Here is a 25,977-nt window from a genome sequence, read left to right as displayed (position 1 = left end):
AGTGTTTAGCCATGACAGTGCTTCTATTCACTTCATGTCCTAAGAAGTGTTAGCTGCACAGTGGTGGTGCTGAAGCTGTTGATCACGCCGTTATTGGATGACCCCTGGCATTCATCAACTAGCTGAGAAGTTGGAGACCAAGAATTTCCCATATGTCCTGGATTCACTTTCAGAAATTACTGCACAGCCTCCCACAAAATCCATTACTTAAAGGCAGAGATGAAAATTTAGGTAGTGGTGACTGACTTCCAGCCGAGATAATTTTGCAGGGCTGCTGCTGGAGAAGAGGCAAGAGTTCAACCCCCTGACTGGATTGAAAGCAGCCTTACTGTGAGCAGCTACTGAACCTGCAGAGAACATCTGAGTGTTTGTTAAGCTGCTGAAAGGTGGATCTGACAGCTGCTCCTCGTGCATAAAAACATGGGAAGCACACAGCCTTGAAAAAGGGATAGTTGAATGTTAATTGGCTCTAAGTGGCTTCTGGTGCCAAGGTTGCTTGATATGGGATGATGTTGGGGATATAAATAGCAAGAGAGAATTAACTGCATATTGTGAATGGGGAAGGACTGTGGTGTTCAAAAAAAGAAGTTTTGCTTGGGTTTTTGTTTTGTTTTGTTAATTTTTCTACTTCAGATTTATTTTGGTGTGGTGATACCACTTACATAATTTTTGAAATCTGAAACTAGTGATATGGTTATCTGTGGCTAATCTTCTGCATCTCTTATCCGGTTAGTTTTAACATATATTCTAAGCTTTGGTCTTTAATCCTTAGAAGGAGCTGGTGGCTCTAGTAAGCAAATCAAAATCAATCTCGTACTATGTTCTTACTTTTTTTTTTCCCCTGATATAAAAAAAAATTGCTTTTTTATTTCTTTTAGTTCTTCAGTGGCATAAGGGAGAAAATCTTTAAATACATCTGGGCTGAGTCTCTAATGCCTGTCCTTTTTCTGCTGGACTCAATAGTTTTCATACTTATTTTAACAATCTTTTTATGAAGAGGCACTGAAGTCATAAAATGTGCCCCTTCTCCTAAGATTCTCATTGGAGAGGAATTATATTGAAGTAATGAGGCAAAAATTAGCTGGAATTCAAGAGTTATAAAAGGGAAATTACCAAAAATGAGAAGGTGTTCTCTAAGCACAAGTATCTCAATACAGTGTTCATATAATAGCAATAAAATATGATCTAGTGATGATGAATCTGCAGAAGAAAATGTTATTTGGATGTATTTCCCATTTTCTTACTGTGATAGAGGAAATGGCAAGAAATTCATTGCTGTCATCACAAAATGATTCTTTCTGTTTATGATTGCTCTTCTTAGTATTACTAAAAATTAAAATTGGTTTACTGAAAAAGCCTTCTATGAACTAGTCACAGCTCACTCATCTCCAAAATAGCACTATTACGTATCCTGAACCTCGGGAATGTGTGTAGGAAGGTGAGGGGGAGGGTAAAGCAGTACAGTGAGAATATCTGCTTCATGTTTCCTCCATCTCCCCATTTCACATGGAGTAATACAATATGGTGTTCCTTGGCCTTTCCTTTCCTTTGCAAATGACTCCAACAATCACACTGATATCAAAATAGCATCAAAGCATAGGGTCTTCATAACAACTGGCTCTGTGGCTATTTAAAATGTGTGAGCTAGCTCTGTCTCTTTACAGACAAGCAGAGAGGGGATGTTTATCCAAGCCATTCTTGCTCTTGTTCCTCTATTGCTGAAAAAAGAGCTTGATGAATAGCTCAAAAATCAGCTACTAAAATACCATTTTGCAAACTAAATGGTCATATTTCTACCTCCCTTGTGTTATAGATAACAGATGTTTGCCTTGATGCATATTGCAGGCACAAATGCTCATCAAAGTGGGTTTAAAGCCTTCATCATTAATATTTATTAATATTACTTTTGATTATGTGAATGTTTTCTGGAAATAACTATGAATCTTCCATTAATGAAGCAAAAATCTAAAGTATGTAGTTCATCTGCCCAATTGCAGTGTTTCAACAAAGGAGGAAGGGTTCTTAAGCACCAAACCGAACTGAGAAATGTTAAAGTTGAAGGAAACTCCAAATTTTGGCCTTGTGAGGACATAAAAATCACACTTTTCTACACCTATCACCTCTAAACTGTATGCAATCTGTGATTGTAGCTCTAGTTCTCAGATGTGCACCTACTCATTCTGCAGGGTGTGACTGCGGCTCTCGCTGTGCCATCTGGTTTTCCTCAGAATTAAACATAGGTCCTTGGGGAGGAAGAGATCCTCAGCAAAGCCTTCCAGGTATCTTGATCAGGATGATTAAGAGATGATGCCTGCAGCCTGCATCTGCAGGGTACCTCAAGAGTGAACCTGTGTTATCAATTTTCACAACTGCAGAGCAATTTCTTTTTTGTTCTTGAACATTATGAATCAAACTCCAAATGAACCAAATAAAGAAGTTCAGTAATTTGCATATACATGGAGATGGAGCAATTAATAATTCTTGGGTTTTAATTGACTGAAGAGCAATTGTAATGAAAAATGAATAAGTGGAGTGAAAGGAGTTAAACTACCTATTTCTGATCCTTCTTTTCCTGTAACATATGTGGCTGAATTAGAGCGTCTGAGTTAGTGCAAAGCTACAAATCTGTGTGCAGTGCATTGCCCACCTAGTAAGCTTAACAAAAACTCTGCACAGCATTTCCCAAAAGCTTGTAATTTAGTCAAATCAAGGCCCTTTGTTTCCCAAAATGCTATGCCTGTTCCTCAGTAGGAGTTATCATGTGACAAATTAGAACTCTTTAAAATTTTGGTTATTTAACTTAAAATGTTGCCTGGAAAATCTCAACTTTTTCTCTTACAGTGTGGAAAGTATTATTTTTATTCTCATAAAAAAAAAAATGAGTGAAGAATGGCTCATCTTGGCCCTGCTGAGCCCTCTGGGCCCCATCTGGAGATGCTCTGGTCCCAGGGTGGTGCCTGGACTGCAGGTGCCCATGGAATGCTTTGGCAGGGCCACGGGAATCCACTGCTGAGTCAGGGGAGGTTTAGGTTGGAGATCAAGAAAAGGTTCTTCACCCAGAGGGTGGCTGGGCACTGGAACAGGCTCCCCAGGGAGGTGGTCTCAGCACAAAGGCTGCCAGAGCTCAAGAAGTGTTTGGACAATGCTCTCGGGCACAGGGTGTGACTGTTGGGGTGCTCTGCACAGGGCCAGGAGTTGGACTCAGTGATCCTTGAGGGTCCCTTCCCACTCAGCACGAGTGGGATGATTCTATAAAAACTTTTGATAAAACAAAATGATGTGATGTTGCTGTGACTACTGGCCTGTACAATGTGATTGTTACGATTCTGGCAGTTCTGTACTCAGAGTGGTTCTCTGATATTATCTTGCAACATCTCTCTTTCTTTCTACTCCTGTTTCTTCTCTTAATCTCTCTTTTCTTTCTTTACTCTTTCCTTAATCTCTTGTGGGTAACTTAAAACCAATGGATTGTATTTTGTTAAGTTGTGGGTTGGTGTTTGCTGGGTGCTTTGTGGAATCTTCTCCTTGGCTGTATGTTACCACTGTGAACCTTTTGCCAAAATGCCTGTTTTCTCAATAAATTAAAAGAAAACTCTTGGAAAACGCATGTAGCATGTTCTCTTTACGCAGCTTTAAGGTATTAAAGAACCAAAAGGCTTTGCAATAGTTCTTTGGGAACTCTTGGAGTCTTAACTATAAATATGCCTGGGCAGCTCGTGGCTTTGTCCCAGGGTTTTACACCTGCCTATGGCAGAGGGTTTGGAACTGGGATCTTTAAGGTCCCTTCCAACCCAAACCATTCCATGAATTATTAAATAGAAACCATTCTTGGCTAGAGACAGGAAACAGAGCATTTTCGACTAAGAAGTGGCTAGCTATAAAAAAACAATTTGGTAACCTCAGTTACAGTAACTACTGTTATCAAAAATGTATGGAAGGTATATTTTCGTGCCCACTTATAGTGCTACACTTAAGCAGGGCTACTGCTTAAACAGCATGAATCTTAAAGGTGAAATGATGGAAGAGGGCTGCTTTTCTGATTCTATTCAAATCCTGCGTATTTTATTTCGTACTTCCAAATTGTTTTGTTAAAATACAGTATTACAGCATGAGTACCAGTGCTACATCCTTATTATTTGGGCTCATCCTGAACTCAGTTTGTTTCTTTTGCTCACGTTGAATCCTGATTCTCTGCTGTAGAATTTTTATTTCCGACACATTTAAGTGCTGTGTAGTTCTCTGCACAAATCATTGTATCTGTTTCTGAGAGTGCAGCTGTTGCCTTGTGGGTTGTGGGTTTTTTTAGTCCTAATGCAAATTCATGTAGGTGTGGACACACTCACCTGTGCCTGCAACCTTGTAGAGAATATACATATGTGTAGATGAGTGTATGTATGCACATAGGTATAAAATACACTGAAATGCTTTGAAAAACATTTTCATTGCTTTAATATGCATCAGTCTACATGCACCTGAATATATAGGGGCAGTATGTGTGAATCTACAGCAGGCATGTATTTATTACTACTATATGTGACATAGGGCTCTCTAAAAAAAAACCAGTTGTAGTGGGGTACAAGTGTCACACCACCCAAAGGAATGCATTCTCAGTTGCACTATTTGCACTGCCATGTCTGGTATCCTTTTTGATGATTTAAAGTGGAAAAACCTAAGTCCTGTGCATTGCCATGTGATATAGCCATGCCCTATCTCAGGGAGGGAGTCTGTGAAGTGAAATGCAGGGGTAAGAAGCATCCTTTCTGCCCTGAAGGGACAAGGAGGAGGAAGCAGCTGCTCTCCTTACCCCCCTGAGAGTGTTTGGAAGCTGGAGCAAGGGACAGGTGACTGGAAGATGCTCCCTTCCCTAAAGCAGCCTCCTTGAACATCTGTGAGGGGCTTGCAGGCGTTAATTGGCCTCAGAGCTGAGCTGAGATTCTGAAGAACCTGATGAGAAGAACTAGGAATGACTTGTCCAGGGAAGATGCTGCTCAACAGTCTTACTTGTACACTTGTTTATCACTTCACCACTGCTAAAAAAGTACGTTTTAAGTAAACATTCCTTAATCTCGACTTGTAGAAAAACCAATTGTGATTAGTTAGGGAAATGAAGCACATTTTTGAGATAACTACTTCTTGCAGCTTCACAGTGCACCATGTTTTCAAACCTCACAACCCTAACTGTTAACATGGTTCATTTCTGTGTGATGATATTTGACTTCCAGACTCATAGCACAGTAAAATAAGTACGTTTTAGTAATCAGTAGTGGATAGAAAATTCCCTTGGCAAGCAGCAGGGTAGTGCAGAGGGCACTTAAAAACAAATGTGGGCCTGAAACAGCTTGTGGTAATAGGGATATTTGTACCTTTACAAATACCAGTGGTTATTGAAGAAGATAAGCAAGCAGTCTGCAGGTAGAAACAGTACAAGATTGTATTTTATGTGACTAAGCATAATTGTAAAATACATTTGCCCATGCATATATAGATTAACTTTAAGACTAAAATAATTTCTGAAAGCAAAAAGTAAAGTGACACTTCTATTACACTGACTGACATTTCATTATTTAAATGCTTAATGTGCATTTTGCTTGTGGATAATTAGTTGTCAGTTTGCAAAAGCAATTACAGTTTAAATGTTACCAGAGTTTTTCCAAAGGATAACTTAGACTTTTATCTGGTGGCTGAATTGTGGTCAGACCTAAGTAAAGACTTGCACAAAATGCATTTTCCTCAGAAGGATGTGTATGGGCAAAGAATGGTAACACATGGGTGGGATTCATGTGTTTCAGAAGAAGATAAATAAGAATTTATAATCAAGTTAGCACATGCTGCCATGCCAAAGTCTTCATCTGATTAACCCCACGCTACAGTGAACACATTGTTTCTTACATACCTGCAGATTTCCACTCATATGATACAGATGCAAAATGCTTAGGTTCTTGCACATTGGTTTCTCCCACAGGGTTTGGATGTTTTCCCCCATTCCCACCACCCTAGCCAATTATGATTCCTTGAATTACTCTTTTTTCCTGTGTTTCATTCTTAGGGAAGGTTATTCTTTACCCTTCAGTATATTCATAACAGTTCAGCTGAAAGATATAAGCAAAAATGAGAGAAGTAAAAGCTATCACAGTAGCATTTAGAAAGTAATAAGCATTTTTGTTCTCCAGGACACCTTGCTGCCGTGTGGTACGTGAGCCAAATCAACACACAGCAGAGCTGTGAACTCAGTTATAAGTGTAGGAAACTTCCTGAGAATTTATTATTCATAATAGTCTTGGAAAGGCACAAAGGTGAAGTAGTACCAAAAACTTTGTGCAGAAATGCTTTCCCATATTGCAGAAATAACCACATCCCGATTTCCCCCTGAGGAGAGCTTGGTGTGTTGCCAGAGGAGTGCTCAGGGCTCAGACACAACAGCCACCAAGCACGGGAAAAGATGTGCCAAGTCAGAGAGCCAGGACGTGCAAATGCAGCTTTCAGTCCAGCATCTGACAGGGTTTGTACAGGAACTGTCTGCCACACCTGGAGTTTTCTTCCTGAGATTTCAGAAGTGATTCTGTTCCACAGTGGGGTAAACCCGAGTCTTTTTGAAGCTTTCTATGAGAAATAAGATGGAAAGACTATCCAGTGGTAAAGACATTCACCTTCAATGTCAGGTCTCAAAGTGACATTCAAGCTGGTCTTGAATTTGGCTTTTTTTTGATACACTGATGTTTTTATTTGTCCTAGAGCTTTTCCATTTACTGTAAATTGATATTCCTTGAGACAGCCCGAGTGAGATTGATAACAGCACTTACAGGAAAAGCCTGATACAAACATTCAATTCCTGCCATCTTCCAGGTATAGAAGGCTCTGAGACTGGCGTAACAATCATATGGATTGTATAGTATTTCAAAAAGGCATTGGTTAAATATGAAGAGTGTCTATCATACTATTTTTGCTGGTCATCGCAGTGGAGTTGAAGCCAGTAAAACATCCTAGGGTGCTTTAGACCAGAAGGTGGAAGTTTGCCAATTAAGATTTTCTTGGTTTTGATGAATAAACTCCTGGCAGTGCTGAGGCCAGGCTGATGCTGGCTGTTACATTATTGGGCAAAGTGCAGTGACATTCCTAATGTCCAGGTTTGTTAGGACTTCGTGTTTCTTTCTCATTGGAAAGGTGACAGCATTAGCACTATGCACACAGTTGGCATAGTGTTGAAGGATGAATAGCTGTTGTGTTGCTCCTAGATTTTGCTTGGAAACATGTTCCCTGAGGGCTTGGTTATGCAGTCAAATCTTTCTGGGCAGATCTCTGAGCTTCCTGGAAAAGTGTGTGCCTGAAACATTACATGTAGCTTCATGCTTAGGTTTTGTTCCAGGATTTGGGGTCCTCGCCTCCTGATTCCTTATGACATCTGTAAGGGAAGATTATAGGAAAGCAAGCAAACATCTAAACTGTTCTTAATTACTATTTATAGTGGCTCTGCTAATTATGATCTTAGCTATATTCCCACTTTATAAATGACAAATAATTGGGTTAAACAGACTCACACACAACATTTGTTGGTCAATTACCTCTTAAATTATGTACATTTCTGTAATTAGGAAATGCAATTTTGCTTCTATACATAAAGCTTTTTTTTTTTTTTTCTGAATATGTACTTAGTATACCTGGAATGATGGCTTGTATTTGTACACAGAAGTTGAATTGAAAAGAGTTTTCCTATTAAAAGGGTATGATTCTGTAATCAACTTTATCTCTGTATGTATAAGGTGAATTACTGATGGAGGAGTCAATGGATGTACAATTTCTAGCATCCTGAAAAGCCAAATGAAATCTTTATTTATTTAAAGAGCAGATAATGGATGTTATAAAGTCAATATTATCCTAAAGCTCAATTACTTGAGAATTTACTACAATTCCAGTAAGAATGTTGAATTGCCAAGAAAAAGGTATTCTTGCACGACACCTTAAAATACGCATAACGCAAAATCTCATTTTACAAAGATAATTGAACTTTGCCGTGAAAACATTAACCAAAGATGTAAATATTTTTAAATTTGTTTTCCCAACAAGACAAGGTGAAAATTAATCTGACAACAATGTGCATGATGTGTGTGATTGCTGTCAGCTCCATGATCATATCTTTGGAGATGTCCTTGAAAAATTCACAAAGTGAATGTTTGGCTTCTCAGGTTGTATAAAAGCTGAAGATTCTCTGTTAACACTGATATATTTATACTGACTTTCACCTGATAGTACTATCTTCTTATTGTGAACACTACTGAAACAAATGATAAAGTCATCCCTAGTGTGAACAACATTTAAACATGTGCTCAACCCCTTGCACATTTGAATGTTTTGTTCCAAATTCCCATTCAGACCTGAACCACAGCAGTAAGAAGTGGCAAATAATATTTTTTACTTCTTATGCATTAATATTTTTCCATAATTTCCCTTTATGATTATATTTGAGTTGGAAACTTCAATATCTAAACCAGCTGTTTAAAACTCAGTTTTATCAAGTTACTGTGCACTTTCATTAGCTCACTCTCCTTCCTCCCTAGTATATCAAGTTTTCATGGAGAGAAAAGAGAAAATGCAGTGAATTAGTCTTAGCAGTCAATCTCTACTTAAATGCAAATTAAAATTTGTTAAATTTTATTGCTGCAGGCAAGTCTTGTGTCTCTCAATCTCAACTTCTTAAGCCAGGTAATAGACAGCCCTGCCAGAGGGGATGTGATACAGGACCCAATGGTCCAACATGAGCTGACTGGTGACATCAAGACTGGAGCCAGCCTGGGCTGCAGTGATCACACACTGCTGGAGTTTGCAGTCCTGAGGGATACGGATCAGGCAAAGACTAAAATCAGGACCCTGAATTTTAAGAAAGCAAACTTCCAACTGTTCAAGACCCCCCAAGAAACTGCCCTCAGGGTGTTAACACAGCCTAGGGGGTGAAGGGATGCAGAGCAGCCCTGCTGAGAAAACTTGGGGGGTTCTGGTGGATGAAAACCTGGACATGACATGGCATGTTCAATTCTATGAGGAACGCTCTGGACCTGTTTACATTTGTACTGATAGAAATATATTACAACAAGTAAAAATATTACCCCTCAGCCTCAATTTTTATTAATTAACCAGATCAGTCTTCTTTAGGTTCTGCTCCACATTAGGCACTCAAATACCCTTTAAAATCTAAGCAGACCCTTATCCTTGTTTCAGTTGTTTATGCATTTGTAAAACAGTATCTTGGGTGAAATCTTATCATTGCTTGAGCTGTACTAATGTTTCCAATTCTATTGTGAAGTATCTTTAATGTATGAGTACTGGGGATATCAAAGTAATAGGTGGGACATACTTTTCTTAATGGACAATACTTTACAGCCACTTTTGCATTTCTTGGTAATTTTTGATTATTTAACAGTCATTCACTTCCTTAGTCATTTGATTGATGAATTCTCAGCTTATAAAAATCTTGGGGTTTTTGCTCAGAGGTTGATCTTGCACAGTGTGTGTTTGAACTTGATTTCTATTTCAGGGCTTTGCAGCATGATGTATTTATTTTCTTAAGACTGACAATACCTATTAACTGCTTATTGTCTACATATTTTTTCAGGACACTTGCACTTGTGTTTCAAGGATCAAAAATGAAAATTTACACTTTTACAAAGGTCTTCAGTTGCAGCCAGATATTCTCCTTTCAGCTCTACCCACTGTATTTCCTTATGTTTATTTTTAGTTCTAATCCATATCATGTCCAACCTTGTGTGACACTGGAAAATAGTGATCTGTACAACTATAGTGTCATTATTCTGACCTCTGCATAATGCAAGGATTTAAAAGAGATCTTGAAGGAAGAGATAATGAAAGCAGTTATAGCCTTGTTATAATTACTGTGGGTGAAGGATATGCACCAGACAAGTTGTAATTAAAGAAACAGAGATAAAGAAAAAAGGGTACAAAATGAACCAAAGGTTTGCCAAAGATAGACTGTGTCTGAATAATCAAACAGCTTTAAGTGTGCTAACTGATTTCTAAGAAATGCAGTAGATTAAATCTATCTGGACTTCAAAAGTTTTATGATTCCTCCGTCTAGAAAATCGATTGTCATTTTTGAAGTCTGCTGCCATGAAATCCACAAAGAAATGAGGTTAGAGCCACTTTCTGCTTCTAGCCTGGCTCTGGAGTGGTGGAAGAAGAAAATTATTCCAATTTCTGGCCTCCTTCTGGAGAGAAAGGTTGTGTCACTTGTCACTGCCACTTGAGATATGTATAGTGCCCACAATCAGTTATTTCTGCTTACAAGTGCCCTTTTTCTATTCCAGGGGAGCTACTGTGAACATATTTGGGCAATAGATATATTAGATATATAACTCGAAGAATGAACTTACTAAATAATTTCTTGTTGCAAGGCATATTCATAACAGGCTCTGCTCTGTATTGGAAAAAACCCCAAACAGTGGTTGTGCACCTGTGTGCAGTTGTCCCAGTTTTTTCTTATTTCTGTGTTAGTCCTCTTTGCTTCCTTGAACAGAAGGAAGAGTTGTAGAGCCAATGTCCCAAGTCCACTTTCAACGACGAATCTCATTTTAGAAGTTCACATTACTGAATTATAATCAAATAAAATGTGACTGAGAAAGGACTGCAGGAAGATGTGTAGTCTTTAGTCAGCTCCTCTTGGCACTGTGATTCTTTAGTGAGGTTTTTCAAAACTTGTCTCAGTGGAGTCTATCTCCCTTCTCAGGGAAATATTTAAATTTTTATCTCTGTTTATGGTTAGGAAAACTTTAACATGTCATCCAAGTGCCTTCATCAACTCTTGTCCATTGATTTTTGACCTCATTCAGCTGAATATGTGTACAAGAGTTTATTCCCTTCCTCTTTGTGGCAACCTTTTAATAGTTGGAGCTGTCTCCTCAGTTGTCTAGACTAGACTGAGAGGCTTTCCTGTTTTTCCTTCTGTATATTCCATCTCTTCTAGAATTTTTATTATTTTTTGGTGCTCTTCCATGGACTTGCTTAAATAGAGTCCCGAATCTTTTAAGGTGAGATGTCGCAGTGTTCGGGTGAGGCCTTATTGTATTGTGTGGAGTAGAAGGGCTACTTTGACTTTATTTATTTCTAATACTACTTTTGTGCCATGTCAGAAGAATTATGCTTTTCTCAAGCACATTGCTACTGAAAATAAGTAGGTAAAATACAGCTTGCTTAGGATGGGACTTTTCACCAAGCTTTCACAGAGATTTACAAATACCACACTTGCAAAAATGACTAACATGAAATTGCATTGCTCGAGTCCTTTAGATTTACCAAGGGTCCCAAACCCTGTTGACAAATGCTATTTACACAGTCCCAGCAATTTATTACTGATTTGTTATCCATAACATAAACATAGAGAGACATAATGTAGTGTCCAGCCTCACTAGACTAAGATTAGTTGGCTCAGCATGTCCCCACCTACCACTTTCTTGATCACCATTGCTATCAGTAATTCTGTTTACTGACATTGCAATGCAAAAAAAGCTATCCACAAGCTATCATAACAATATATCACAACTTCCCAGGAGCAAATACAATTAAATAATTTTATTAAAACAAAAGAAAGAAGCCAATACAGAAGGTTTGATGGGAAAGTGAAATACAGTGCTTTACAGGTCTTAACTAAATATTTGTACAGTGCTCATCCCCATTCAGCAGTACGTGTTCCTGTTGTGATGGCTGAAGGTGTAATAAGTTGAAGTTGTCTTCATGCATCGTTTATAAGCAGAAACAAAGGGTGGAAAACAATCAATTTAAGAGAAGTCAGGTTGTTGGGGTTTTTTTTGAGAAATCGTACCAAAGGCTTCGAAAATCTTGTACTTTTTTTCCAGAAGTCAGACCCAATAATTGATCTAGGAGCAACTTTAAATTTTCCCTGTACTGTCAGGTGCTTTACTGGCTAAGAGAACAATTTCTCCTAATCCAAGTTGTAACATGGCAAACTCTGTATCAGACGCGGAATTCTCAAAGCTTAGAATTTCTTCCTTCTTGCTTTATCCTTTCACAAATTCTCCACAAACTGTCAGGTGCCCTGCAGCTTGTACGGCTCTCTGGTTCTTTTGTTGACAATCCCCATCTTTGCTACGAGAAGCAGCATTAGCTTTCCAACAGGAACCAGTCAGAGTGGTTAAGTCAAGGACTGTCAAGTGCAGGTAAGTTTCTGCTCACGAATTTTCCCCTGGGAGTTGGAGTGAATAAAGTCTGAGCGAAAAGAAAGCAGGCTGGAGGATCTGGGTCTGCAGCATGCAGGCATCTCCCTCTAGAACTCATTTATTAAGCTCTTGGGGCTTGTTAATTTTATGGTCCTCACAGACACAATGTTGTTAATGTGGAGGAATTTAACAGAGTTGCTGAGAAATGGTGTCTAGATGGTTCACCAAAATGTCTGAGTCACCCTTGTGACCTTTTCTAAAAGTTTCCCATCTGCAGATTTCCAATTTAAGCATCCAGAACCCTTGACACTGAGGACTTCGCAGGATCATTTAACTTTGATGTCTCTCCCCCACCATAATTCCCTGGAACCTCTAATGGCACTAGGGACAGAAGTGCTTTCCAGAGGAGAAAACAATATGTTTTAACCTCATTCTCTGAGATTAACTGCAATACACAGAGAAAGCCTGACTTCCATGGGCTCAGTGTGCTGCAGGGAACGATGTCAGCTACTTCTGGGACTATTGGAGTAATGAGACTACAGTTTTTAAATGAACTAGTGCACCAAACCACACTTAAATAGTTGATAATAGAACAAACCTTTCAAACAGTGTTTCATTGTGAACCGGGCTTGGATATATTTACATATAGAGAAAGAGAGAAATAAAATTTCATGTAAAACTTCCTTAACATATATTAATTATTAAAATGTGTCTGCCTCTTAAAAAGCAAGCATTAGGCTGAGAGTTTCTTCTTACTTCTTATGATATTCTTTGTAGATTCCCAATGCTTATTTTAAGAGCATTGATTTAAAGGGTCTGCTTTGCCAGCTGTGCTCCAAGGATTGAGGGAGAGGAATGTGCAATGAAAATCTTGTTCTATCTTCAGGAACGCTGTGTGAGGAATATAGTTGCTCTCCTGTTAGAAACATCTTTTCCAGGGTTGCACAGAGGATGTGCCAACACTGACCATGCAGTCCCTGCATCATGTACCCAGGCTAAATGCTTGGACAATTCTTGTATCAGATATGGAACCACTGAGTTCCATTTTACTACCAGGTTTTTAATCATCTTCCAACAAGGCAAAATGCAGTCTGCCTGTGAGCGAACCTACTAAGTCTATTCTGTAATAAGGTTGTACCAAAAAATGACAGGTGCAGTTTTACAAGGTGCTGAACCCAGTCCTACAGTAGTTTATGGCTTTCTGTTCCCACTGTAATCAAAATTGAATATATTGATATATTCATCAGCACTACATAGAAGAGCTGGGCTCCACTGAAATGCAGTTTCAATCTCAGCTCGCTTTTGATGGATTGGTTTTGTTTGTGAATAATTCTATTTATGATCCCAAGTCCTTAATAAACACTGCATCTTCATTCATGGCCTCTTAATCTTCCATGAGATTGCATCTTGATGTGATTCTTCAGCCTTGTCTCTTATTATGTTTTATTATATCTGCTGGATTGTATGTGTACCGGAAATAAAACAAACTCGGTGAGCAAGTTTCAGATAATCTTTTCCTATCCAGTCTACAAGTTTCGGTGGTAGCTTGAAATACATAAGATCTTATTATATTTTCAGTTCAGTTCTCACAGCTGAGCTAAGGTAAATCCTTAAAGTGTAAATAAAATGCAGAAAATTACTACCAGACAGATAGAACAATATAACCCCAGAAATTAGAATTTGTTTCTGAGTTCACTGTCTAGCAGTTACAAGAATTTCTCATATGGAAAAAACATTTATTCTTTGTTACTTTAATAACTTGCAAGACCCTCTGCGGGGAGTTCGTATACTTTCTTCATATTAGAATTCTCAAACCTTGCTGTATAGTAATACGCTCATATTCTCCCCCCAAACTGGATTAAGTAAATAAGACTTATTTCTTATATATTTCTGCAGCAAAATATTATGCTGGTAGTCTTGCTTGTTTTGTCTGTATTAATGCAATCTGCCCTTGCTGTGTAATGCTGATGAATAAATCACTAAATGTGTAATAGCATCTATTTACTCTGAATGGCAACATTTTAGTCAAGACAGGAAATGACTATTCATGTTTTTTTATTTTTTCCCTCCTTCTCCTATTATCTGAAAATAAATTAATTGTATTGTGTGTTGCCACTATAGAAACACGTAAAATTACACCTCACAATAAAGTAGTGGTATGTTTTCCAGTCTCCACGTGAAGGTATTTAACATCTAGTTTGCAAGTAAATTGCTTTTCTCACTTTTGTTACATGGTGCCAGGATTGTAACAATTTTGTCAAAACAAGGCCTTTAATTACTGCACCTTTGTGATGATAGGTTATTAATGTCCACAAAATTCTTGGCAAATTGCATGAGAAACTCAATAGAATAAAAAGTTTGATCATCACTAAAAAGTGAATGAAATGAATTCCAAATCTGATGGACCTGTCATAGGCAAAAAGTTATTAACTTGATTTTTATAGCTTTTGCTGGTCCTTATGTTCCCTACTGTACCACTGACAAATGTATCTGGTGTACCAACTACTATTCTGCAGGAATACAAAGAGGAAAAGAAGGTCTATTTTACACTGCTTTTAAGTATATTGAATTTATAGCAGTTCAGTGAATTCAGCCAGTCCGGAGCAACTCATTGTCTTGCAACTCTGTGCAAGTTTCTACTGAGTATAGCTGGTTTAATTCCTCATGATGAAGCACCACCATTCTTATTTTTAAAATAAGAATGCTAAACAGTACATGATGTCAAATATTAAATTAATAACAGTGGTAACGCATTGGCCTTTTTTTCCCTCTGCTTGTGAATTGGCCAGAAAGAGATATGACAGTGTAAGATTTATGGTTGTAGTCAATGATCTTAAAGGTCTTTTCCAACATAGATGAAGAATCTATGGTTCTGTTATTTTGTTATATGAAATTACTGCTAACAATATTTTAATAGTTCTTGAACTGTATGAAAATGGTCTTTTATGAGTATTTTCTACTCACTTTTTGATTGTGTTATAGGGTTACATTCTGATCACAGACTTGTATAAGTGTTGGATTCTGTAAATAACTAAGTTTACAATTTTTAATTTCCTGTGATTATAAATATCAGTCCTGTAATGCATTAAAATACCTCCCAAATTGCTGATTTTTTTAAGCAACTGGAAATACTATTCTTGCTTTTTTGTGAGGACCATTCTGGTTTCGTAACACCTGTAAGTATGTGTAAGATCCTTTTTCTCCCTGTCTTTCACTTGTCATTGAAATTTCATTTATCATAAAAAGACTGAAAAGGGAATGGTTGCAATTTATAATAAGTAAATTGTCCATGTTGAAATTCTGGTTTGTGTTGAGTAAATTGATTTCCCCTTATAACATATCTACTTTTTTCCTTGTCATTGGTTCTGGTAAAACTTTTCATGAGGAATTTTTTTATAGAGAGGAATTTCTTGAAGGGAAATTGCAGGAAAGGAATGACAGAACAAGTGGCCATTATTTCCTCAGAGTATGCTGATGTGCAAATGTAAAGCAATACAAAACAAGGACATTAAGTCAACATACCAAAAAAAAAAACAGAAGAAAACCGAAATTTCCATTAAGCATGATGTTTGTTGTCCATGTTGTCCTGCTCCATGTTATTTCATATATTCTGTGAGCATACAGTGAGCATAAGTGAGCTGGTACTATCCAAAATCTCATGCCATTTGTGGACAGGGAAAAAAGCTGGATGAACTTGTGCTTACACTGACAGTTGTGGAACACAAATTAGTTCATAGTGATGATTGACCATAAGTGGCTGGGGCTTGTTCCCTTTTTTAATTCTTGACTTTGAAGGAGGAATTCTTCCTTTGTTTTCGGGCTGTATTTTGAGCAGAAGACAGAGTTGTGGTGGAAAATTGTGTATTTATACCACTTGCTATGCCAGTGGTATAAACAGAGGAAATCTTTAGGAGCCATGAGGACAGAACTGATTATTAGAAGGGACAGGGGTCTAATGGGTTGCAGAAATGGACCTACCAGCTACTTGGATAGACTGGCTAGAATTCCTACTCCATGAAAAATCTACATGTGTTGTCTTCCAAGGCTACAGAAAAACTGGGAGAACTTTGATGAAATGCTGAACTAAGCAGAGGGTTATTGATATTCAGAGAGTACCACTAAACCTTCTTCTTGTAAAGGCAGCTCAAGTTTCCCTTGAAAGGACAGGAGAGAGTGGCTAACAACTGAAGTCTGGATGTTTTACTGCCAATAACTTCCTTAATTTATCTTCACTTTAAGTTTTATTCATGCCCCAAGGTTCTAGGAGATTGGTAGAACTCTTAGAAAAGAGACTGCTGGTACCTGGTAACTGAAGCAGTTAGAATGACGTTGAACTGATGAATCCAGTAAAACATAAACTCTGACAAGGTTGGTATAAATAAAATCAAGTGCATTCATGCAGCTCATTTGCAAATTGCAGGTTATTTGCAGATAGTCATGCTTGTAAGATGGATGACTCCATAATTACTGATAACAGTAAACCTAATACTATGAAACCAGCCATGTTGATTTTCTTTGTTCCTCTTCACATTTGTAAGATGCTTTTGAACACCTGGCAGGTTGGGGAGTAGAGTTTAGCACTGGAGCTTGGCAGAGAAGGAGGAAGAGGCATCAAGAATATATTATATACGTTTAACTGAAACTGGACCTGCTTGCAGGAGTATAATGAACTCCTTAACGATGAATGCATTTCATATAAACCAGGAAATTCCCCTCTCTCCAACTCATAGCTTCTGAAGCAGTGGGCAGTGCTTCCTGTGCTACACTCATGCCTATGAATTTTGGGGCCAGGGCAGCACAGAGGCATCTCAAGGAATGTAACAGGTCTGCTTTGCAGGGTGTTTCTGTTGACATCAGCTGGAGGAGCATAAGTATCATCCACTCTAAGGTTTCTTTTAAAGACTTTTCTCACTGTGTATCTTGGTCAGAATGACTATAAAAGGGGAGGTCTTTTAGGGTCATTTGGGTCTGGGTAGTGTCCGGGAGCTACCTCTGCCTTCCAGCTGTCTGGGTTTCCAATTCCATTTCTGAACAACTTGTTCCTTATTTTGCCATGCTGCTTCTGAAGTGTGTGCTCCACTCCTGGCATCAGAATTGGATTTCCTGATTTTGCCAAAATACCTTTGTAATGGTGTGTATTATTTCTTTTCCATTTAAGATGGGGTCCTGGGAATATTAATTCCATACATTTATAAGGCTCCCTGACTTCTTTTTGACCATTTAGTAACACCAAAGATTCAAAACTTAGGTTAGAGGTGAGCAGACAATATGGGCTAGGCAGATGATGACTGATGATGACTAGGCAAAACACTGATTGGTGTAACATAAAATAAATGAAAAGTGCAGGGAATAGAAGGGAAAGGTAAATAAGTAAGTGGTAGTATGTGGAGGGTAAATGATCTCTGGGAACACCATGGGGAGACTTCCTGTGTTTCACTGGAATAATTCAATACAGCAAAATTTCACATGCTGGCCCTTTATCAGTGTTCTACTTAAGACAAAAGCATTCATTTTACTGGAAAGAGCACTGACTGACCCAAGTAGGACTCTTTACATGAGCAAGATTTATCCACCAATCTTCTTCTTTCTTTGAATAGTAATATTATACAATATTAACCCTGAGTAAATGTCAGCTGATGATACTTTTGTGGCTCCTTTAGGTAAATATTTCATGATGTATTCTAGATGTTCCTTTTCTTGGAGCCTTCAGATGGTTTTTTATTTTGCTTTGTTGCTGCTGCTGAGTTCTCTTTTTTTAAGCTGTGTCCAAAGAAAACAGTAATTAATTAAGAAAATTACCTATACAAGCAGACTTTGATGGGAGTGCAAACAGTGACATTCACAGGAAGAAACACTTTTCAAGTTGACAGACTATTTCAGTAAAGCTCCCGTAGCATCTCTGTGAGGGAAATTATAGGGTTCGTTTTTTTCCTGTGTTCGCAGTGCTGAAGCACGTGGACTACCTAATTTGAACCTTTAGATAATTAAGAATAGCCTTATATCATTAATGATTATATGCATGTTTAACTGCTACTTTCTCTTTTGAAACTATTGGCCATCTTTAATTAATACAGGTACAGCAGGGAACACTTTGCTGACATTTGACTAATCCACACAGAGCTGCAGTGAGATTCCAGGTAAACTACATCTTCCAAGGCTGTAGAGTTTGTCTGAGGACATAGCAGCACTTGCTAACAAGTGGTGCCCCAGTTTTGATCTCCAGCATCTATATCATAGGGGTTTGGGAGGCAGGATTGCTCTTCTCTTTATTAATAGACCCTGGAAATTATTATTAAAGTAAATGCTTTTCTTCTGTGAATTAGCAGCAATTAAGTGCAGATTTTTGGGAATGGTAACCAGGTGACTCAAAATGGTATTCTTTTGATCTGTAATTCTAACTGTTAATTGGTCCATGATCAAGTTTTTGTATTTCGTCTGTATCTCAGACACAGAGATACTTTTAAGGAATGTATTGTAAAAATAGAAGCATGAGTTTATTTGACAAATGTTTGGTCTCTATCTATTGCTTCACTATGACAAGTTTAAGAAGTTGAGAGAGAAATGTTCAAGTAACTCTGCTAGTCTTCCTTATAAAACTTTACTTTAAACTTCCTTAATTGTGATCGGTCTCTTGGGTTTTCTGCCTCTTTCCCTTTGTTGAAGACTAACAGAAAAATCCAGACTTCTATTCTTCCCATTTTCCAAAGGTATAACTGAAATTAAGTACACTTAGCTCAGGTGAAACTAGTGGAATTGCTGCCACAACTCTTGTTAATGAGTTGTGTCTGTGCTGTGTACTTCATTCCACAGACCCACCTTCCTCAGTAATTCTATGCTATGCAATATATCATTGGTGTTTTACACTACCAGTTTCCTATTAACATCCAATTTAAGAGCAATCCACACTTGGAGAACTTATCCTTTCCTTTATGACATAATTATGCATAAAGCACTTAGTGCAGAAGAGAACTTATTTCTTTTTCACCTGGAGCTGAGAGTGCTACACTGTTGCTTGCAGGCTTTATGCTTAAAAAGCAAATCCAAAGTAAGCTAAGGCATTTTTCAAAATTTATTGTCTTTAAATTAAAAATAAGCAACCCAATGTTTAATTTAACATTATATTTTTTATTAAATTAATTGTTGTCTTTGTCTTCTAGATTTATGTCCCTAGTAAGCATGACTAAGCCAAATTCTATTAGCTGAACACTAGTGGCTTCAATTAATTTTATGCTTTCGTAGCTTTGCCTAGCTGTATTTTAAAGCTAGACTATTTAAAGAAACATCAGGGAATTTAAAATTTAAGGCCATCCGCTTTTTCCCATTTTAAGTCTCTCATACTTTAAACATTTGACTTAAAACAAGAACATATGAGTACGAAGCCTGAAGTTACCAGCCACAAGCAAATAAAAGTTATCATGTTATCTAGTTCACTGAGCAATTGTTCCATTGCAAAGATACCTTCCACAATCTGAGCAGTGCTTATCATTAACTGATAGAGTAGTGATGGTTGTTGCTCACTACCCCTCTTGAGATAAGAAAAACTGTGCTCTTACTACCCCTCCAGCTTTCCTTCCCTGTTAAACTTTCTCCCCCTCCCCACAGCTGAAGTAAAAGGAAAAGGAACTGAGCTGCTCTCTGTCTGTTAAACACCTTTATTGCTGTTTCTTGGCCTCTGAACTGGCAAAGGCCAGTTGTGTCCCTTCAGAGAGGATCAGTGGTTGGGGGTCAGATGGGCCTTGGTACCGGAAGGCTCACTCACAACAGCAGCTGTTCCTGCCTGCTTGTAACACATGCCTTTGAGACAAGGTCTGCAAACTCTGCCCTCCTATTACACCTCTACAAAATCAATAAACACCGAAAACCGAGTAAAACAAATTAACTTGGCATCTGGAACACAGGGCGAGTCTATACTGATATTTAGGGTTAAGCAGGAGGTCACCCCCAAGGTTCCGTGCCAGGTACTGCAGTGGTCCCCAAGGAGATTTTGGCTTTGGAGCAAAGCCATCCATACTGTGACAGGTAGACAAGGCCAGCCTGTGCAAAGATAAAGCCCTGACCTGCCATTGCTGCTCTCCTGTTTAGACACTACATAGGGTGGGAAGATGGAAGCAGTAAACTGGGATGGTTCTGCACCAATCCTGTGTGTAAGATGTGCAGCGTGAGCATGATTCAGAGAAGGATGAGAGAGGCAAGAAGCTGTTTCAAAGCTTGACCTCCTATCTAAAAATTAAATAGATTTTTACAGCCTTGAGAGGCCAGTGCCTTAGGGTAAAACTTGGGGATTTATAGTATTGGAGGAAGGCAGATAGGAGCTGCATTAAGGTTCTTAATGAAACTTAAGGTCAACATAGTCCAACGCTGATCCTTCCGTACAAGTGTCAAACCTCATATCAGCTCTTTCTTTCCATGTTGTCTGGTTTTGGCTACATAACCAGACATGTGAAAGATATAGTTGGCTGTGGTTCTTCTGGATCAAAGTAACAATGAAATACAAGGGTAGATTTTTCTAAAAAAAAAAACAAAAACAAAAACAAAAAACAAAAACAAAAAACAAACCTCTGATTATTGTGTTCCTCTAAACCACTCCAGTGAAAACTAATGGTGTGCAAATTCCACAGAAAGTATTTAAGCACTTAGAAGAATAATGAATAAATGACAGTTAAGCAGAGTTTTGGTGGAGGTTTTTATCCATATGGTTTGAATGATCACATCCACATTCATAAATGTAATAACTGTGTGCTCATGATAATAAAGTTCAGTAGATTTTGATTGCTGTAACTGCCCTTCCACTATTCCAGAATGTTAGATTGTTCCCTTCTGTTAAATTCTCTTCACTAATTTTGTCCTGGACTAATGTTGTAAGGTACTTAACTTTGTTAATTAAAGATACAAGCCAAGCATGATGCTGAAGGATGATGCTGCCAATGACATTCTCTATTCTAAAGAACCAGACCAAGGTTTTTAACCAACTGCACCCTAAGTTCTGTGGCCAATTACTAGGTACTGAGCTGTAACAGAGTGGAAAACATAGACCTTGCCAGTGTATCTGGACAGTAGCCATGCATGAAAAGCCATATTCAGAAGAGATCTTTCTTGTTATAATCAAAACTGTTGTCTAAGCAGGGTAGGCCATGTTTTGCCCTGTCTATTATTTCTTTGTAATCCTCTTGAATTATATGTCACTCAACTCCTAAAATAATTTTCCTCATCTGTGTTGATGCTTTTGCCTCCAAATTGCTGCACTGGCTTCTTTTGAGTAAGTCCTACTTGATAGTAGACTAACTGCCAGGTTCAATCCCTTATCCCTCTGTGTGAAGGCCTGGAACATCTTGATCTGTTTTCACCTTGAACCTTTTTCATCCTTTATTCCTTTGCTATGTATGCCTTATACCTGGAAGAGGTTTGCTGTCTTGTTGCACCGGTCTCTTGACATACATCTCATTTAATCTCCTCAAGATTCAGTTCTGCCAACTGCCCCAAAGCAGACCCAGGCATAATCTTCTATTCAAGCTACTGACAGTAATGTGATCTCATTTCATGTTTTCACAGACTCAGGCACAATTAGGTTTCAATCTTGACTGGCACTTTTGGACACCACAGAACACAGAACACAAAGTAAGTGAGAGGATGGATATTTCTCCTTTCTTTCCTTAATAACTCTTGCACTTCTGTCACAGCAGGATCATAAGCTAATGAGAAACACTAGATTACAAAGTACAAAATTGATTTTTTCCTACAGAAAAGGGATGCTGCTTTTATGAAATCTCTATAAATTACCTTTAAATCCTAGTATTTTTATTGTATAAGAGAGCTATGAATGGCCCAACACACTGCCTATGCATGCAGCATTATACAACAGAAAATATTTTTGACCTTATTAGCCACTCCATATGGCTAAAAATGAATGTTGCATCACAGGATGTTATTTGAGAATAAATTGAAAACACTTTACCCCGCACTGTAGCATATTCCAATGGTTTCTTCCCAGAGCAAATTTTTTGGCAAACATGACTTAATGTTGATACAAAATATAACAGATCCTTTTGCAAAATTGAGCCTTAACAGCCCTTTTGTGTGTGGAGGGGAGGGGTTGGGTTTATGTGGTTTTTGGGGTCTTTGTGTGTGTGTTCAGTTTGGGGTTTTTCCTTTGGGGGAGGGGTTAGTGGCGCGTGAGTTGGATTTTTTAGCTAAACCCCTCCTATTTTCCTCCTTCGGCCTTTCTAAACTTCTCATAATTCTTTGTCTTTAACTGATTTTTAAGTTCCATACCCTTACCATTACTGGCTTCTGGAATGATTGTTCTTCTTGCAAATACAAGCCACCTGTTGTCCATAGACTGAAGTATTTACAAGGGAGACTACAGAATCCTTATGAGAGTTGAGTTCTATAATACAACAAAAGCTATGTGATAGAAGTAACTGCCATGCATCTTTCAGTGGGTCAGCTGTTCTCTGTTCATTAATGTATCTCTGCTGGTAACTTCTGAAACACTGGAACCCTCCAAGGCACTTCAAACAGCTCACAAATCAGCCTTCCAGTTTTTAATGGTTCCTCCTTCTCCCTACAAATGAGAAACTCCCCCTAACTCTTCTCTGAAATTTTTCTAAAATTGCATTTGCATGCAGGCTAGTATGAGATTGTTTTCAGTGCAAGGTAAACTGAAGTTCTTCTGTGGATCTTTGTTGGGGAAACTTAAATTTAAACTGCAATTTAAATCTGCTGGAAGAATTGGCTTTCAGAAAGGAGGAAGTGCTTGAAAACAGTAAGTCCATATCACACAGACAAATAGCTGCACACTGGCATGTGTAGTGAGCTCTGTAACCGCTCTTGGGCTGCCAAATCAGGATTTCATGATACTCTGAAAGATAATGCATGGTAGTCAGGAGTTGTTATGGGGTTTTTGGTTGACTTTTTTTTTGAATTTTTTTTTTTGAGAGGGGGAAGTTGTTTGTTTATTACTTATGGCAGGACATATAGCAGTTAACAAAGGGATTTAAGAAGAAGTTTTAATATATCCTCCAAATAACGGTCTCAACTGAGATGGAGTTAGTGCTGCTTAAGGAAATTGCTGGTTATCATCAATATGTGAAGAAACAGAAGCTGTTAGAAATACATTATCTCCTAAGAGCAAAAAAACCAAAAACACCCATTACAATCATCAGAACACCATTCTGACGTTCCAGTTTATGGGAGTTAGAAATTATGTCCTTGTGACACAGCAGAAAAAGAAAGGAGAGTGCCATTTTGGAAGGGATGTAGGTAGGGACAAAACCCCTCATTGGCTCTATGAGCACATGTCCACAGATATTAATGGGGCTTAGAGCTGCTGTTTACAGAAACATTCCGTTTTAACCCTGATTTCAGGTACCTGACAGATGTCTAGGCTTCTATTCAAACCATGGGTATTGCCTAAAAAAAGGAGCCTGCCAAAGTACAAGACTATTTTAATCAACTACCAGCATGCCTGATGTCAGGGGGCAATTTAAGCAACAGCAATATGATTACCCACAATATCTAAATCAGGCTACAGGTTGTGGGGTTGTGGGGATGTCAGTTTGGTTTTGTTTTTTTCTTGGGGTGGTGTGGGTTATACCTCTCCCAAAGCTTCCATTTATTTACTAAAATCTATCCTGGATATATAGAGATAGTACCAAATAATAGAATTTACTTCTATAAAAAGAAGAGCACAATAACCCATTTCTATAGCATTCTGTGATTTGTGTATGTCGTGCATGTACTCTATTGCAAATTATGCACTCTATTGCAAACTTTCAGGAATTAACCACTATAGTATTCAGGCTGTATTTGTTTTGTCACACAGACATATTCCATATTCCTTTGTACAATACCAATGAAAATTGGTTGTCTCGTTTAATGAAAAATAATGGCTTATTTTTTTTTTCACTATTCCAGTTTGCTTCTGGAATAATCCAGCTGTAGAAGAGAAGTACATCATGCTTGTGTTGACCAGTATTTTCTTCCTTGATCTGTTTCATTGTATTCTATCCTTTCTCCTTTTGATTTGTATAAACACCTGTTTTGCTGAGCTCCTACAGCCTCCAAGGATCTTAGCATTTGATATGGTTAATTATAACATTCTATTGGATAAATTGGCCTCCTAGGATTTGGTGGTACAACTCTGAAATGGATCACTACATTTGCAAATCTAATATGCTGAAGAGAAAATAGTTATGTAAGAGACTTTTCCATTGATATTCTTTTAAAATAGCAGAACTGGTGAAACTACTTCATGTAATTCTGTCCAGTACTTCTGCATTTGTATAGTTTTTAATCTTAATTTTATGCTGTGATATGCATCTGTTTGTTAGTTGCACAAATGCCCATGAGCTGGTGATTCTACGAAGAGAAAGGGGGGAAGACGGAAATACCCATTAAAACACGTCAAGTAATTCCCTGCTTATTTCTTCTATTCTAAAAATGCAGTTATTTTGGAACTGTGGCTGTTGCTCAAAAATGCTGAAGCTGAAAGATCTGGAGACTGAAACTCTCCCTCCATGAAATCAGTAAGGTCGTTGTCAGCAGTGCTCGTCTCGCTCGTGTTGTTCTGCTAATACACCTTAATCTGTCCTGGGGGACCTGAGCTAATCACAGCTGTTCTGTCGAGGCTGTTAGCATGGATTTGGGGTGCTGCGGCTGCTGCTCTCCTGGTTTCCTGGTTTGGACACTTGTCTTGCTGTAATAAAGTTGTAAGAAAGACAATACTCATTAAGTTTTTTCATAAACACTTCCCCTTCTAGATTTAGAGATACCACCGTGAAGCTAATCCATATTTTGATCCATGTTGCAAGGTGCTTATGGCAGGATTCAGAGGTTTGATGGCTTCTCTATTTTATGCTAAGTCATTCCAGGCCTCAACCTGTTGAGAACATGCAGAATCTTTATTTGCTTTGCTGCTGATTTGCTCTCATCGTGAAGGGGAAGGATTTCAATCTAGGAGTAGTTGGTCTAAGGATTGTTCACATAATTTTATGGCAGCTTAAAAAGAAGCATGTTCCTGTCTGGTGAGGTGGGTGTGTGTTCCACAGCTCTGCACCCTTTGGATGGAACCAAGCACCTACAAAGCGCAAGGAAAAATCTAGTGTCATACACGTAAGCAACAACTTCAGTAATGAAGGTTGGACCAAGTCTCATATTTCGCCCTAATTTTAAAATATTGGCATTTCGAACATTTAGCTTTGTGTCGTTCATCACCAACTTAAAACAAGTATTTTCATGTAAATAATGCACCTTAAATTTTTTGAATTATTTTATAATGCATCTTATGTTAACAATTTTGCCGCATTATAAGCGAGGAATTAGTAGAATTTAGTTTATGTACATCAGAAAATATTTGAATTCTTCATATTATCTTAGCTAAGGATCAGGTCCTTTTATTTCAGTGCTAGAAATTGATTCTTGAAATATATGAGACCCTCAACTCCCGAGATTATATGATGGGTGATGTTTATTCTGCACTGTCCTTCTTACAAAGAGGTGATAAAACTCAAACAGAATTAGCTGCTCCATGGTTTCCCACACAATGAAGGGGTGTGTGGAGGGGGGAAGGGGTGGATTTGCTGTGGACTCACCATGTCAGTTCAATTCTTAATGGCTAGATGGGAGCATGGAAGGAAAGTGAGAAATTGCAAGGTGGTTCTGAAATCTCAAGGATTTATTTCTACTGGAATAGGTCCTTAAAACTGTGGACAAAAGATTCTTCAAGCCTCCTAGTTCCAACACATGTAGCTAAAAAGATAGATAGATTAAAGCTGATTTTTAATTAATCTGAAAAGGCAAA

At 38.1% G+C, this 25,977-nt stretch overlaps 1 long non-coding RNA gene across 1 annotated transcript in view; it reads left to right on the top strand.

Annotated features, from left to right (window-relative positions):
* LOC135416770 (uncharacterized) overlaps positions 1-24,997 on the top strand; it is a 32,818-nt gene extending 7,821 nt beyond the window's left edge. Inside the window, exons 2-3 of the long non-coding RNA XR_010431710.1 lie at positions 21,729-21,794; positions 24,624-24,997. This is a non-coding gene — a long non-coding RNA (uncharacterized LOC135416770). The remainder of the gene's footprint in view (positions 1-21,728; positions 21,795-24,623) is intronic.
* Positions 24,998-25,977: the final 980 nt, after the last annotated feature.

This window comes from Pseudopipra pipra, chromosome 6 (genome assembly GCF_036250125.1).
Source record: "Pseudopipra pipra isolate bDixPip1 chromosome 6, bDixPip1.hap1, whole genome shotgun sequence".
Lineage (NCBI taxonomy): Eukaryota > Metazoa > Chordata > Aves > Passeriformes > Pipridae > Pseudopipra > Pseudopipra pipra.
Note: the sequence above shows the minus strand (reverse complement) of the source record. Positions and strands in the feature narration are given on the sequence as shown.